The sequence below is a fragment of the Nomascus leucogenys genome, chromosome 5 (genome assembly GCF_006542625.1).
Source record: "Nomascus leucogenys isolate Asia chromosome 5, Asia_NLE_v1, whole genome shotgun sequence".
Lineage (NCBI taxonomy): Eukaryota > Metazoa > Chordata > Mammalia > Primates > Hylobatidae > Nomascus > Nomascus leucogenys.
The window spans coordinates 62,870,467-62,888,132 of NC_044385.1; the positions used below are offsets into that span (position 1 = coordinate 62,870,467).

At 44.2% G+C, this 17,666-nt stretch overlaps 1 protein-coding gene and 1 non-coding gene across 2 annotated transcripts in view; both read left to right on the forward strand.

Moving 5' to 3' along the window:
- Positions 1-17,666, forward strand: part of LATS2 (large tumor suppressor kinase 2) — an 89,450-nt gene that overhangs the window by 20,576 nt on the left and 51,208 nt on the right. The window lies entirely within an intron of this gene.
- LOC115835230 lies at positions 3,519-3,653 on the forward strand. Its single transcript, XR_004030226.1, has one exon. It is a non-coding gene; the product is annotated as a U4 spliceosomal RNA (small nuclear RNA).

Below are 17,666 nucleotides of genomic sequence, written 5' to 3' on the forward strand. Positions count from 1 at the left end.
CACTAGATTAATATTTCTTATGGGAGGAGCTGCTCTTTAAATATAGATTTAAGGAATTGGAAAGGTAAGTTTTTTGGTTATGAGTATCATATTTTGAGCATTTGGATAGTTATTGGCATAAGTGATCATTTAAATTTGCATTTAAATATGAAAAATATTTCTGTTCCACGGGAGCCTGGGACTTGTTTTCTACCTGGTGGCAGTGGGTTGGTTATAGGGGGAACATCTGCATGGTGTGTGTAGGGGGGGTATTATCATCAGCTCACTGCACTCACTGCTCTTAATTATAGCACTCAAGATGGTTCCTATGAGTCCTGTGAGAGTGAGGTTCCAATTCAGTAACTCCCAGGGGAGGCCCATGGCCCCTGGACCCCTTAGAATAGCAAAGCACTTTATCACGTGGTGTCTCCTCTAGGAAGACTTATGTGAGAACTTTGTTTGGATGCGAGTGCTAGGAAAGGGTTCTGCTTTCCTTGAGAAACTGGCGTGTGCTTTTTCTCTGTGGATGACCTGTATCCTGCCTGTCCACCCTCCCTCTGATCTGCTGAGGGGTGCCCAGTCTGTGGCTCAGCATTGATACATTTTCTTCGTCCTGAATATTGTGTCAGCTGTAATTTCCTAATCCTGATTAATCCAGTTCTTCCCCCGCCCCCCCCCGCATCCCCTCCCCCCCCCCGTTTTATCATGTTTAAGTGATTTCGAACTTTAATGGAATGAGGATAGGGAAGAAATGTAAACAAACAAACTGATAAACTGATTATATTATATCAAATAAGGAAGGGCATAAAGAAGACAGCCAGTGGTCAGGATGTGCACTGAGAGGCAGCCTTCCTGAGAATAGTGGCCATGCCAGCCGCTCAGTGAATCAGGGGCAATCTGCTTAATAAGAAAAGGGAGTGGGCCAGGCATGGTGGCTCACACCTGTAATCCCAGCACTTTGGGAGGCCGAGGCGGGCAGATCACGAGGTCAGGAGGTTGAGACCATCCTGGCTAACGTGATGAAACCCTGTCTGTACTAAAAATACAAAAAGTTAGCCAGGCATGGTGGCAGGCGCCTGTAGTCCCAGCTACTCAGGAGGCTGAGGCAGGAGAATGGTGTGAACCCGGGAGGTAGAGCTTGCAGTGAGCTGAGATTGTGCCACTGCACTCCAGCCTGGGCGACAGAGCGAGACTCCACCTCAGAAAAAAAAAAGGTGAACACATGCCTCAAGGGGGAAGTAGAATGTGATTGTTCTCTCAGTTTAATGTCTCTCTGGGCCTAATAATTTAAAAGGACTCAGATTCCTCAGATAAGAATTCTTTTCTCATTTCCATCCTCATAGGGGTTGCTTCTCCTTTCCCTCATGTCTATGGGGCATGGAGTTTATCAGGGTCCCTCTCCCCTCCTCTCATTCCCTGGGCATCCATACATGGCTGTCCCCCATGTCCCTGGCAGCTGGCCAGCCTGACTATGGCCTTGGCTCTGCTGCAGCTTCCGGGGCCTCCCAGACCCTGGTCTTATCCTCCCTACATGCTCCCCTCTACAGAGGAGCTCTCTGCAGTGTCTCAGCCACACAGCATGGCCTCCCAGACAGCTCTTCCGCTTGCTTACTTTGGGGCTCTCTGACATACGATTTTGTTGGTTGGAAGTATCACCACCTATCTGGATTCTAGTATCTGCTGTGATTCCACTCAGATTCCTTTTTACACAGGCTCTTCCTGGTTCTTCCACCTGGATACGAGCTGTTCCTATTCAAACTTCCACAGCAAAGACATTTCTTTCTTTTTCTTTTTCTTTTTTTTTTTTTTTTTTTTTGAGACAAGTTCTGTCGCCCAGGCTGTAGTGCAGTGGCGCAATCTCGGCTCACTGTAGCCTTGACCTGGGCTCAAGCAATTCTCCGCCTCAACCTCCAAAGTAACTGAGACCACAGGCGCACGTCACCGTGTCTGGCTAATTTTTCTATTTTTTGTAGAGACGGGGTTTCACCATGTTGCCCAGGGTGGTCTCGAACTCCTAGTCTGAAGCGATATGCCCGCCTCAGCCTCCCAAAGTGCTAGGATTACTGGTGTGGGTCACCATGCCTGGCCAGAAATTTCTTTCTTTTTTTTTTTTTTTTTTTTGAGACGGAGTTTCGCTCCTATTGCCCAGGCTGGAATACAATGGCGCTATCTCGGCTTACTGCAACCTCCGCCTTCCGGATTCAAGTGATTCTCCTGCCTCAGCCTCCCAAGTAGCTCGGATTACAGGCATGCACCACCATGCCCAGCTAATTTTGTATTTTTAGTGGAGATGGAGTTTCACTATGTTGGTCAGGCTGGTCTCGAACTCCTGACCTCAGGGGATCCACTCACCTCAGCTTCCTAAAGTGCTGGGATTACAGGTGTGAACTGCCTGGCCTGGCCTCAGAAATTTATTTCTAACCCCAGGGATGCTCCATGCATTGGGCATTGTGTTGGCAGATTGTCACGTTCCTGTCTTGCTTTCCCTGTCTTAGGTGGTGTCTCTGGAGGCCTGGATCTTGGGAGTTTATCCCTCTGTGCCCACGAGGCCTCCCTTGCTGCAGAGCATGTGCTCAATCAGTGCTTGCTCACCAGTGAAAGTTCTGTATACTAGTCCAGCCAAAACCCTCACCTCAGTTGTCAGACACTGGAAAAGATGCTAACCAGAAATGCAGATCTCCTCGGGATATTTATTTGGCTTAATTCTAACAATATGCATCACCAAAAAAGCAATAGAGAAATGGTAACACTAATCTCCCAGCCCTTTGTCTTGGTGACAAGATCCTGCCACAGGATTGCTTCATTGTACTAAAGATATTTTGCTAATGAAAAAGATAAAAGGAATTTAGATAACATGTACCTTTCCTCTTTCTCACTTCCTCATGAAAGGGAACCACCGTTTGGTGTTACTGAACACTCGGGCTGAAATATTAATAAGAGGAGAAGGAAGAAAGAAACACTTAAGTTTAGGAATGTCGGTCATGTAACAGGAAATTGTATTACAATGGCTTTTGGGTGTAGCAGTTCCTTGCCTTTTCCCCTTTTTTTTTTCTTAGTGGCTTTCAAATTAAATCTGGCTCTTCCAAAAGGCACACCACATACCTTTTTAATGTAGGAATTTAAATTACTTTGACAAGACACAAGCAAAGCATACCCCTCTGTATCATAATCCCCTCCCCCCTTAAGCCTTGCTCCTAGTTTTTGTTTGTTTGTTTTTGTTTTTGTTTTCTTGAGATGGAATCTCGCTCTGTGCCTAGGCTGGAGTGCAGTGGGGCGATCTCGGCTCATTGCAACCTCCGCCTCCCGGGTTCAAGCAATCGGCCATGCCTCAGCCTCCTGAGGAGCCGATTATAGGCATGCGCCACCATGCCCGGCTAATTTTTTTGTATTTTTAGTAGAGATGGGGTTTCTCCATGATGGTCGGGCTGGTCTAGAACTCCCGACCTCAGGTGATCTGCCCGCCTCGGCCTTCTGGTAAGACTGCTGTTAACATGTTGGTATAAAACTGGACAACTTTTTTCTAATTACAAAAATGATAAAGCTTTGCACAGTGGCAGTATCATAGCCAATGAGGTCCAAGGTGCGATTATTGCTAATTGGAAACTTTCCAATACCTCGCCATAACAACTTGAAATGTAGTCAGCACTGGCAATTTTTGACAGTCTCTACAGAGACTGAAAAGAAAGAGAGATATAATAGGTGGGGTGCAGTGACTCACACCTGTAATCTCAACACTCTGGTCGGCTGAGGCTGGAGGATTGCTTGAGCTTATTAAGTTCAAGGCCAGCCTGGGCAACAGCAAGACCCTGTCTATTTTTTTAAATTAAAAAAAAAAAGATGGAATTATATATTAAACTATATAATACATATACCACACACACACATTTTGTGTAACAGAATTGAGGTCCTGTGGCCCATCAGATCACCCCAGTCAGTTCTCCTTGGAAGCACCTCATGCACTGGCCTCTCCTGCCCCCGCTACAGGCTCCACCTTTGCTCCTGGGATCTTGGTGGCTCCTGGCTGCCCCTTCTGCATCTTTCTCCGGCCTTCCCTGCACAGTACCCTCCTCAGTCTGATTTGTTTTGTTTTGGTTTTTGGTTTTTGAGACAGGGTCTTGCTTTGTCACCCAGACTGGAGTGCAGTGGCATATCATGGCTTACTGCAGCCTCGAACTCCTGGGCCCAAGCAGTCCACCCAAGTAGCTGGAACTACAAATGTGGGCCACCGTGTCTGGCCCCCCTCATTCTGAAAAGGGAAGATTCTGTCATTTCCCTTCTGGAAACCTTTTCTCTAGAGGCCTCAGGATGGTGCCCAGGAGTTGGCAGGCAGGACCCATCTGGGTCCTGCAGGATCCCAGCTGCTGGCAGGCCCACCCTGGCCCTACACCCGCCCTGGTCCTGACCACCCTGGCCCTGCCTGCCCTGGCAGACCCTGGCCCTGCCCACTCTGCCTGTCTCTCAGGCTGCCCAGTGCTGGCCTGGCTGCGGGACCAGGCCCACTTCTCCCTCAGGGCTCATCTTTGGGTCCGTGATTCTGAAAAGCCTTTTCTGAGCCCCCAGTCAAAATTAGGTCCCTCATTCTCTCCCATGACACCATAATTTTCTCCCCCAGTGTTTATCAGAATCTGCTGTTAAGTAGTTGTGTGTCTCCCTGTGTAGATTTTAAGGCCTGTGAGAGTGGCTTTGTTCTAGTCGCCACTTTCTAAGACCCAGAACTGTGCAAGCTCTCAAAAACACCTGACAGAGAAGCACAGAGACAAGCATTATGTCATAAACATTTTCATTCCATTAGTCTTTTAAAATATGATTTATAAAATTATTATTATTTTTGAGATGGAGTCTCGCTGTGTTGCACAGGCTGGAATGCAATGGCACGATCTGGCTCACTACAACCTCCCCCTCTGGGGTTCAAGTGATTCTCCCCCCCTCAGCCTCCTGAGTAGCTGGAATTACAGGCACTCACCATCATGCCTGGCTAATTTTTGTTATTTTTGTAGGGATGGGGTTTCACCATGTTGGCCAGGCTGGTCTTGAACTCCTGACCTCAGGTGATCCACCTGCCTTGGCCTCCCAGAGTGCTGACAGGTCTGAGCCACCACACCCGGTCCTAAAATATGATTTTTAACATCTGCATTGTATTCCATTGTTCAAATAGATGTCCCATAATTTATTGTAAAGAGCTGGTCATGAACATTCTTCTCCACACATTCTTATGGATATTACTGACTTCCTTGGAATACATTTTTGGAATGGAATTACCAGCGTAAATGTTGAGAGCATTTTTACCATTCTTATTTGTATTGCCAAGTGGGTTTTTAAAAGTCATTCAATTGAATTTATACTTCCAACCCTGCCAACGATGAATATTATCACTACTACTACTAAAAACTAGAAGCAACTGTCAGTTTAATAGTTGGCATTTTTGTTTGTTTGTTTATTTGTTTTTGAGACGGAGTTTTGCTCTGTTGCCTAGGCTGCAGTGCAGTGGCGCCATCTCGGCTCACTGCAACTTCTGTGTCCCGGGTTCAAGCAATTCTCCTGCTTCAGCCTCCTGAGTAGCTGGGATTATAGGCACGTGCCACCATGCTGGGCTAATTTTTGTATTTTTAGTAGAGACATGGTTTCACCATGTTGAACTCCTGACCTCGTGATCTGCCCACCTCAGCCTCCCAAAGTGCTGGGATTACAGGTGTGAGCCACTGCGAGGGCTGGGCTTTGTATTCTTAATTGCAGTAATGGATGTGTGCAATAATAGAAAGTGGTAATGGTTCTCCAGTTTTAAGTACTAGAAAGCTCTCATTTTGGCAGTGAGTGGGGAGGCTCTTATTAAGTGCCTGAGACTGGACCCACTTTCCTGTTAAAATGGGCTTTTGGCCAGGCGCAGTGGCTCACGCCTGTAATCCCAGCACTTTGGAAGGTTGAGGCGGATGGATCTTGTCAGGTCAGGAGTTTGATAACAGCCTGGCCAACGTGACGAAACGCTGTCTCTGCTAAAAATACAAAAATTAAGCCAGGTGCGGTGGCTCACGCCTGTAATCTCAGCACTTTGGGAGGCTGAGGGGGGTAGGGGTGGATCATCCGAGGTCGGGTGTTCGAGACCACTCTGGCCAACATGGTGAAACCCGTCTATTAAAAATACAAAAATTATCCAGGTGTGGTAGCACATGCTTGTAGTCCCAGCTACTCAGGAGGCTGAGGCACAAGAATCACTTGAACCTGGGAAGCAGAGATTGCAGTGAGCCAAGATCGTGCCACTGCACTCCAGCCTGGGCGACAGAGCAAGACTCTGTTCCCCGAAAAAAGGGGGAGAGGGCTTTTGAGGAAATACCTTTTCTCTGCTCCCTGAATAACTTACCTTTGTGAGTGGCGCAGGTCCTTAGGTGGGCTCTAGGAATCACTGGCTACTTGTATGCTGTGGTGTTGGTCCCTGCAGCCCTTTGGGAGCTGGGTCCCTCCACTGCGAGCAACCTGCTCTTCTATCCCAGTGTGCAGTACAGATATTAGCATTTTTTATGTGGGCTATGTGAAAAATATTGGAGATCATAAATATTGTTCACTTAATACCTGTTGTGTCACACCAAACAGTTTACTGCTGAGATTATTTGCTGTCATGTGGTTGTAGAGATCTAGGTGGGAACTCGTGTACAGTCAAGATTGATGGTTTTTGTTGCCTGGAACCCCAATTTTGCCTGGCTTGATGGATGGGGCCCTGGGAGAGGGGCTCCGAGTTCTGGGTCTCCAGTCTGCATGCAATTCTGTGTGGGGGCTTCATTTAAACTGTTTCTGTCATTGCCAAACCATTTGTGGATGTAAATAGAGAAAACCAACAAGGATGTAAATAGGGGAAAAACCAGCAAGGAAATAGAATGTTTTATGACATTTAACAATGCTCTCTTTTAGAAACTATTTTTAATAGGGTTATGATGAATTTCAAAATTAAAAAAAAGAATGCCACATCCATTATCATAGTCACTACCCAGCTTCTCTTTATTTTGGCCTTAAAATTTACTTGCCAGAAATTCATAGCTCTTGAATTAAAGCCACATTCGTCATGCAATTTTTTATATATTAGGTTTTACTCGTTTTAGATTTCTTTTCTTGCTTTTTTGTTTTGTTTTGTTTTGGTTTGGTTTGTTCTTGTCAATAGAGATGGAGTCTTGCTATGTTTCTCGGGCTGGTCTGAAACTCCTGGCCTCAAGTGATCCTCCCGCCCTGGCCCACCAAAGTGTTGGGATTACAGGCATGAGCCACTGTGCTCAACCCCATCTTAGATATAGTTATTTTGTAGTAGTGTATTTAGAAGAGAGATTTTTTTCATAGTTAAATTTTTACAATTTGTAATCTTCTATAATTGACTTATTTGTTAGCGGATGCCTTTTTTTTCCTAAGAGTTCTTGATGACTTTCCTGTACTGTGGGAAACGGCAGGAAATTCTCCCCCCTGTATCCTCCCCCAGCAAGGAGCCTAGCTGTGTAGGCTCAGCAGCGGCCCCAGGTGTCAGAAGCAGACAGAAGCACTAAATCAAGCTACTGGTAGCTGATCCCACTGCAGAGGCCTAACCCCCAGAGGTAGAATAAGAAAGATGCTGGAGATGAGCAGGCTGTGGTGGCACGGCAGTCCACAGCGTCATCAGGAATAGGCACCTTCTCTCTGTGTCTGCCACCCTTAGCAAGTGACTCCATCTTGGCGTGCACCAGACAGCACCTCTGCAGTGGTGTTCCAGGTCTGAGCCAGGGAAGGATGCGCTGGCTCTGGCTCTGGCTCTTTTGTCAAGGAGCTTCCCCAACACCTCCCCGGTCAGGACCCAGTTCCTTGGTCACAGGGGTTTAAGCAGCCTTGGAAATGTGTACTTCAGCTGGGCACATGGCCACCCCTAATGCAATTGGGCACTGTTAGTAAGGAAGAAAGGGAAGCTGGACCTTGGTTAGAAAGCATGGTGTAGCCATGTGTCACCTTGGCCGTGTCAACCAGGGCATACTTCTAAGCCTCAGGAGTCCTCATCCACACACTTGGGATGATAATTGCTCTTATGTTATGAGTCGTCCCCCTGACCAGAAAGAATGTAAAGTAACTGGCCCGTGGTTGGTATGCAGAGGTGGCAGTCTGACCACAATGCCATGTGTCATTAGTGCTCAGAAACTTGTGAAGTTGCTGGAGAGCTGGGCTTCCTGGTGCTGTGACGTGCTTTACTTAATAATAAGATCATTGTCCTACCAGCCCGGGTGCGACTGGTCCCCTGTCCCACAGAAATCACATGGAGAAGATTTGCTCAAACTTGTGGAATGTGTGTGTCCTTGTGGTTTTGATATATATTTGGGTGGTTATGACATTAGAAGAATTATTAATCATGTCATAGAAATAAAGGTTGTTTTGTACAAAAGTAAATGATTAACAGTGACAAATTTCTCCAGCCAAGAAGTACACATTTAATGTAAATTGGAAGCAACTTCATTTGGCTTATAAAAGCTTTTAGTCAGCAGAGAGCTGTTGTAAAGCTAGTGGCATTTGGCATCTAGTAGGCCCAAGAATGTGGCCAAGTGTAGTGGAACAAATTGTACTCTGTGCCGGCTGTCAACCTTGGAGATGCTTACAAGAGCCTTCAGTGATACCGTGTGTGTCTGTCACCTTCTCCATGCCAAGTGGCTTAATTCAACTCTCCTGCTTTGGTGTTGCCACTATTTTTGTGGTGTTTTAGGATGGAACGGTTAGAGTAAGGAGCCCCACCCTGTGACTGGGTATTTCTGCATTGAACTCGGTGTGTTTGTTTCCAGTCTTCCCGTGCACATCTCTACCTCTCTGTCTGAGGTCACAGTAGAAAGAGAAACCAAGTCAGCAGGGACTCAGCTGAGTCCTCCTTTCAGGATTTCCTTGGTAGTTTCCAGATTCTTTCCTCTACACCAGGAAGGTGTGTTCTGTCTCCCCTCTACCCCCTATTCTCTCCCATCCTCCCTGTTTCTCTTTCTCAACTAGGTCTGGTCTAACAAAAGGTTCCTAGCTTACGTTGTCTTTGGCTCTAGGCTCCACTTCCAGTCTTTCTGTTAATGAGTACTTTCTCCAGTGGCCTGCTATTTTTTTTTTTTCTCTTAAGTGTCTTTGTTGCTAACACTCTGTTCTACTATACCTGTATTCTCCTGACCCAGCAATTCCCCCGGTGAACTTTTCCTGAATGGCAAGTGTCTTGGTAACCACTGTCCTCACCATCCTCTTCCAATCTGATCTCCACTTATTTCTTGTACCGGCCCAGCCTCCCTGTTCTCACTGGGTCTGCCCTCTGCACCTCCCCTGCCACCAGGCTGTGAGATTTTCTCCCACACTGGGTTCGCTCATGCTATCGCCCCCTGGAGTGCATTCCCCGGCCAGCTGTGGTCCACCCTTCAAGTCCCACTTTCACGACCCATCCTTGTGGCCTTCTACGGCCATTCATCCCAGTGCCCGCTAAGTTCTTTCTTTTCTGAATTCCCGTTTGTGTCGGTACCATCCAGGGAACCATGGTAGGTCTCTCAGGGTCTTAGGGATTGTTTAGGGGTGTCCAATCTTTTCCCTGGGCCACATTAGAAGAAGAAGAATTGTCTTGGACCACACATAAAATACACTAATACTAATGATAGCTGATGGGCTTAAAAAAGAAAAAAAAAAAGTCTGGGTGCAGTGGCTCATGCCTATAATCCCAGCACTTTGGGAGGATGAGGTGGGCGATTGCTTGAGGCCAGGAGTTCCAGACCAGCCCGGCCAACATGGCAAAACCCCGTCTCTACTGAAAATACAAAAAATTAGCCAGACATGGTGGCGGGCGCCATAATCCCAGCTACTCAGGAGGCTCAGGCAGGAGAATTGCATGAACCCAGGGGAGGCAGAGGTTGCAGTGAGCCGAGATCGCGCCATTGCACTCCAGCCTGGGTGACAGAGCGAGACTCTGTCTCAAAAAAATAAAATAAAATAAAAAATGGTAAGCCATAAGAACAGAGCAGAGATCAGTTTGTATGTGAATTTAGTCAAATTGCAGCACATAGCTCTTACTTACAAAACAGAGTACCTAACCCATTAGAATGCAGTGTTGCTGCAACGTATTATCAACAATATTGTTTTTATCCATCATTACTGCACATGGAAAGAAAAGGGAAAGTGAGACCCTTAGGAACTAAGGCAGTCAATAGCACCAGGAGGAACCAGATGTTGGTTTTAGCAGACAGCAAATTTAAACAGCTATCATGAAATGGTTAAAATGACAAATTTTGTTAGTTTTTTAAACAATTTTTTAAAAAGCTATTAAAAATATGTTCAGACAATGAAAGGGAAATGTGTCAGAATTAAGAGAAAATGCAGGGTTAGTGCTGCACAGACAGAAAATTATTTTTTAGTCAGGGTCCTGCTCTGTCACCCAGGCCAGAGTGCAGTGGGTGCCATCACAGCTCACTCGCTGCAGCCTTCCTGGGCTCAAGCAATCCTCGCATCTCAGCTTCTGAAGTGGCTGTGACTACAGGCACACTTCGCCACGCTCAGCTCACTTTTTAACTTTTTTGTAGAGATAGGGTCTCACTATTTTGCCCAGGCTGGTCTCAAACTCCTAGGCTCAAGTGATCCCCTGCTCCTCCTCCCCAACTTCCCAAAGTACTGGAATTACAGGCATGAGCCACCACACCCAGCCCCAGACAGGAAATCTTTACAGAGAAATGGAAACTACAAAAATGGAAACTCTAAGCTGAAAAGCAAAATAGGTGAAAAAATTTTTATTGGCTACGTGGTCTCAACATAACATTAGGTATGGCAATAGAAAGAACCAGTAAACTGAAATATAAATTAGTAGAAATTACCCAATCCAAAAATCATAGAAAAAAATTGAACAGACATCTCAGTGACTTGTGGGATGATATGAGGTTGTCCAGTATATGTGAAATTGGAATCCAAGAAGACAAATAGAAAGGAAGTACCTAAACATTTGACACAGTAATAGCTAAAAACTTCTCAAATGTGGTGAAAGGCATTCATGTACAGATCTAAGAAGCTTAATAAACCAAGAGCAGGATGAACACAGAGGAAACAACTCCTAGGCCTATCATATTTAAGCTAATGAAAGCCAAAGATAAAGACAAAATCTTGAAAGCACCCAGAGAAAAATGATGTTACATACAGAAGAATGATAAGATTAAAAGCTGACTTCTCATCAGACAGTATAAATGCTGCAAATATTGAAATGACACAAAGTGCTGAAGAAAAAAAATACACCGAGAATTTTATATCTAGCAAAACTGTCCTTCTGAAATGAAAGTGTTGTATAGACATTTCTGGGGGAACAAAAATCTGAGAAAATTTGTCACCAGGGGACCTATATTAAAAGAAATACTAAAGGGGTGGGGATATGGGGTGAAAAATGCTAAAGGATATACAGGAAGGAATGAAGAGCACTAGAAACAGTAGATATCAATAAGTATAAAATACTAATTTATTTTTTATTTTCTTTCTTGTAATCTCTAAAAGACATCAATATTTGAAGTAAAAACAATACTTTATTGATAGGTTTATCATACCTATAGATCTGATATACAACTCTATGAGTTGGGGGAGTTAAATGGAAATATATTATTGTAGAGTTCCTTTTCTTTTTTTGAGACAGAGTCTCTGGCTCTTGTCGCCTAGGCTGGAGTGCAGTGACACAATCTCAGCTCGCTGCAAGCTCCGCCTCCCGGGTTCACACCATTCTCCTGCCTCAGCCTCCCAAGTAGCTGGGACTACAGGCACCCGCCACCATGCCTGGCTAATTTTTTGTATTTTTAGTAGAGATGGGGTTTCACTGTGTTAGCTAGGATGGTCTTGATATCCTGACCTCGTGATCCACCCGTCTTGGCCTCCCAAAGTGCTGGGATTACAGGCGTGAGCCACCATGCCCGGCCAGCAGAGTTCCTTTTCTAGCGTAACTCAAAATTAACATTTAAGTAGATTGTTGATATAGTTTGGATATTTGTCCCCATACAAATTTCATGTTGAAATGTAATCCCCAGTGTTGGAGATAGGGCGTGGTGGGAAATGATTAGATCATGGGGGTGGATTTTTTTACTTTTTTTTGAAGCAGAGTCTAGCTCTTTCGCCAGGCTGGGGTACAGTGACTCAGTCTCGGCTCAGTCCAACCTCCTCCTCCCAGGTTCAAGCGATTCTCCTGTGTCAGCCTCCTGAGTAGCTGGGATTACAGGTGCGTGCCACCGTGCCCTGCTAAGTTTTGTATTTTTAGTAGAGACAGGGTTTCACCATGTTGGCCAGGCTGGTCTCGAACCCCTGACCTCAGATGATCTGCCTGCCATCTCCTGACCTCATGATCCACCCACCTCAGTCTCCCAAAGTGCTGGGATTACAAGTGTGAGCCACTACGCCCAGCCCCAGTATCTTTTTTTTTTTGAGACAGAGTCTTGCTCTGTTGCCCAGACTACAGTGCAGTGGTGCAATCTTGGCTCACTGCAACCTCTGCCTCCCAGGTTCAAGTGATTCTCCTGCCTCAGCCTTCTGAGTAGCTGGGACTACAGGTGTGCACCACCACACCCGGCTAATTTTTGTATTTTTAGTAGCAGTGGGGTTTCACTATAATGGCCAGGCTGGTCTCGAACTCCTGACCTCATGATACGCCTGCGTTGGCTTCCCAAAGTCCTGGGATTACAGGCGTGAGCCACCGCACCCAGCGTTCCAATATCTTTTATAAATGCAATATAAATCCAAACATCCTTACCAAAATATTAGTAAATGGCATTTGGTAAGAAGATGATACATCAGGATCAACTGGGATATATCCCAGATATACAAGGTTAAACATTAGAAAATCAATATAATTCATCATATCAGCAAAATAAAGAATAAAACCATTATATCATCTCAATAGATAGAGTAAGCATTTCAGAAAAATCCACCAGCCATTTGTACCAAAAACTATCACCAAACTAGGAAAAAAAGGCAACTTCTTCAACTTGCTGAGGGGCATCTGTGTAAAATCCACAGGTAACATCAACATGTAATGGTGAAAAGCCAAATAACTTGCCTCTAAGATTAGTAATAAAGTGTGATGTCCTCTTTCATCTTCTGTTGGAGGTCCTAGCTAGTGCAGTAAAGAAAGAAAAAAGAAATAAAAGTACACAGATTGGAAAAGATGTATAACAATTTGCATTTGACATGATCTTTTTTATAGAAAACCTTAAGGAATCTATTTTTAAAAGTTACCAGAACTAATAATTTCCTCTAATAATTTAGCATGGTCACAGGATACAATGTCAGTATGCAAAAATCAGTAGTTTTTTTGTGAACTAGCAATGAACGCTTGAAAGTTGAAATTTGGCCGGGCGCGGTGGCTCACACCTGTAATCTCAGTACTTTGGGAGGCCAAGGTGGGTGGATCACAAGGTCAAGAGATCGAGATCATCCTGGCCAACACGGTGAAATCCCATCTCTACTAAAATACAAAAATTAGCAGGGCATGGTGGCGTATGCCTGTAGTCCCAGCTAATTGGGAGGTTGAGGCAGGAGAATTGCTTGAACCCGGGAGGCGGTGGTTGCAGTGAGTCAAGATCGCGCTACTGCACTCCAACCTGGTGACAGAACGAGACTCCAGAAAGTTGAAATTTAAGATGCAGTTTCATTTACAGTAGTATTTAGAAATACAAAATACTTAGGGATAAATTTAACAAAATATGTGCAAGATCTGTACACTTAAAACTGCAAAGCATTGCCGATCAAATTAAATATCAAAATAAATGGAGAATGTTCACAGATCAGAAGACTCAATACTGTTAAGACGGCAGTTCTCACAGTTATCTATGGACCCAGCAGAATCCAAATACAATCTCAGCAGGTTTATTTTATTTTTATTTTTTAAATTGAAATTGACAAGCTGATTCTGAATTCATATGGCACTGCAAAGTACCTAAAATAGCAAAAGCAATGTTTTAAAAAAGAACACAGGTAGAGTCCTTAAACTACCTTACTTTCAAAACTGCTAGACCTGACTTTGGACTAGACTATTGTGGGTAGTCTCTAAAGCTAAGCAAGACAGTGTGGCATTGGCATAAGACTAGATAGACAGGTAAGTGGAACAGAGTACAAAAATAGACCCACACTTAATGGGACTTACTACAATTGATTTTCAGCACAAGTACCATGAAAATTCAATGAGGAAAAGGGCAGAGGTTGAGGTTTTTTGTTTGTTTTTTCAGCAAATGGTGCTGAGACAACTGGATAGCCTGATGAGTCAAAATTAACATTTACTCTGACCTCACACCATTCACAAAAATTAAGTCAAAATGGATTGTAGAACTAAATATAAAACTTACAGCTAAAAACTTTGGGGAAAAAAGCATAGGATAAAATCTTGCAACCTTGAGAAAGGCAACGATCTCTTAGATCCAACACAAAATTCATGGGACATAAAAGGAAAACTGGTAGATTGGATGTTTACAAAATGAAAAATCTTTACTCTTCAGAGGACATTAAAACAACAAAACTCAATCCACAGAATGAGAAAAATATTACTGATACATATATCTGACAATGGACTCACATTTGGAATATATAAAGAACTACAATTCAATAATAAAAAGGCAAACCTTTAAAAATGGGCAAAAGATTTGAGTAGACACTTCACAAAAAATATATACAGGAATGTCAAATAAGCACATGAAAAGATACGCAACATCATTCATCATCAGAGAAATGCAAATTAAAACCACAATGAGACACTACTATATACTCATTAGAAAGGCTAAAGTATAAAGGTCTGATAATACTAAGTATTGGTGAGAATGTGCAGCAATTGGAATTCTCTTAAAATTCACATAGAATTGTAAAGCAGTTTATTTACTAATGTTTTTTAAATTAAAAATTGACATGAGGTTTTGCTATGTTACCTAGGCTGGTCTCCATCTCCTGGGCTCAAACAATCCTCTTGCCTCTGTCTTCCAAAGTGCTGGGATTATAGGCATGAACTATGGTGCCAGGCCAAAACAATTTAAGTCAAACATACCTACCATATGTCTCAGTCATTCCTCTCCTGTGTATCTACTTAAGAGAAATGAAAACATGTCTACAAAAAGACTTGTACACAAATATTTATAGTAGTTTTATTTGTAATAGCAAAAAACTAAACGACCCCAGTGTCCATCAACAGTTGAATGGATGAATTTTGGCACATCCCTACAATAGAATACTACCAACCAAAACAAAGAAACCCGAGGGACCACTTATACAACAGCATCAATGGACTTGAAAATCATGCTGCATGAAAGATGCTGAACACAAAAAGTACATACTGCACAGTTTTATGTATTTAGTAGTTTAGAGAATGGTAACTCATATGACAAAAAGTGGATAATTAGTTACTTAGGGTGGGGTGGAGGGAGGGAGTACTATAAAGGGGCACTAAGAAAATTTGGGGATTGATGGAAATATTCTGTATCTTTGTTGTGATGGTGATTTTACTGGTGTATACATCTTTCATACTTGAACGGTCCAGTTACAGTGGATGCAAATAATTTGTTTCCTTCTTTCTTATGCCTAGAGGAGGGTGGGGCATCCGATGGGTATTCCAGGGATTGGTGTTGATTTCATGGGCAGCCCTCTTTATGGCCAGTGCTTTCAGAGGTGGCTTAAGGATGGTCAGGCTAGGTCTTGGGTGGAGAGCCTCTTACAAAACATCAGGCAAAATCAAGGCCAAAACCAGGCTGTACTTTAAACAAACCTTGTAACAGGGGTTCCTAATCTAGTCCTAGTCAGAGAGTCACTGTTGGTGAAAAAATCAACCCAGACATACAGGGCCGCATGGCCATCAGTAGCATCTCCACAGCTCTGCTTTTGTCTGGCCCGGAACATTGAGGGGTCACAGCAATAATTTCATTTCCTCCTCTGTGCTGAGGACTGGAGACCTCACCATGTATGAACCAGCTGACCAGCACACATTTAGTATGTCCAGATAATGTTGTGAGCAGTGTCAATCAAGATCTGAACCTGTCTGGGTCAATGAGTGCAGACCTAATGACGATGAGACAGAGTTTCATGGCATACTACCTCATGTGTCATGAAGAGGGATAAAACCTAAGTGATCCATCCTACATGACACCAAAAGGTAGAGTTATTGAACAAGCTGGTACTGTTCCTTTCAAGAAACCCTCCACAGATCTTCCAGAAAATGATCCCATGTCCATGTCCGAGCCCCTCAGATGGCAACCAGAAACTCTTCCTCACTCATGACCATAATTTTTTTTTTTTTTTTGGAGACGGAGTTTCGCTCTTGTTGCCCAGGCTGGAGCGCAGTGGCATGATCTCGGCTCATTGCAACCTCCGCCTCCTGGGTTCAAGCAATTCTCCTGCCTCAGCCTCCCTAGTAGCTGGGATTACAGGTGCTTGCCACCACACCCGTCTAATTTTTGTTTTTTTTTTTTTTTTTTTTTAGTAGAGATGGGGTTTCGCCATGTTGGCCAAGCTGGTCTCAAGCTCCTGACCGCAGGTGAGCCACCGCACCTGGCCCCATGACCATAAATTATACCTCATTAAAAGTGTCTTACAGACTTCATGGGAGTAGCAAGTAGTATATCAGCCATAAAGGAATACTGATTATAATTAGTAACCTGTTAAATATATAAAAATTCATGAATCAAAAAACAAAACCAGGCAAAAAGTTATGGGGGAAGCCTGGTCTACAGGGCTGTACATAAATGTGCGTGTCTCTGGGCCTGGCTGAGCCTGTGGGGACAGCCCCAGGCCATGCATGGCTGTGGAGGCCTTGAGATGGGGCTCATCTCAATTGAGGTGTGCAGTGAGTATAGGATACACCCCCGATTTGGAAGACATAGTGCAAAAAAGAGAATATAAAATGTCAGTATTTCTAACATTGCTTACTTGTTGAATTGTTAATATTTGGATGTATCGGGTTGAAATATACATCTTTTAACATCAGTAGTCTTTGGTTTTTTTTTTTTTTTTAATGTGAGTATAAGACAATGGAAAATTCCACATGTGGCTCGAGTTATATTTCTGTGGGACAGCACGGTGCTGGTCAGTGATGACCGTCAAGGTGAGATGTCATCAGTGAGGCACTATGCAGGAAGAGCTCCCGCAGGGCCGTCCTCAACTTTTAGATATGCCCTGGCCAGAACCGCCACTGAACTCCACCGAGAAAGTTAAGCCAACCTAAAAAGGGTTAACTTTTATATTATTTATTATTATTATCATTCAGAGTCACTCTGTCGCCCAGGCTGGGGTACAGTGGTGCGATCTCGGCTCACTGCAATCTCCGCTTCCCAGGTTCAGATGATTCTCCTGCCTCAGTCTCCTCAGTAGTTGGGATTACCAGGCATGTGCTACCATGCCCAGCTAATTTTTTTTTATTTTTAGTAGAGATGGGTTTCACTATGTTGGCCAGGCTGGTCTTGAACTCCTGACCTCAAGTGATCCCTCCACCTCAGCCTCCCAAAGTGTTTGGATTACAAGTGTGAGCCACTACGCCCGGCCCATTCCTGTTATTTTTCAAGCTGGGTTTTTTTTTTTTGCACAGCGAGACACTTTAACCTTTCTGGGGAAGGTCTGTAAACTCCCTGGGAGGCCCTTCTTGAGGAAGCCTGCTTGTTTTCCAAAGCCCCCTGAGTTATGTGTTTGTTTGTTTTTTTCCTTGAGAGGGAGTTTCACTCTTGTTGCCCAGGCTGGAGTGCAGTGGTGCGATCTCA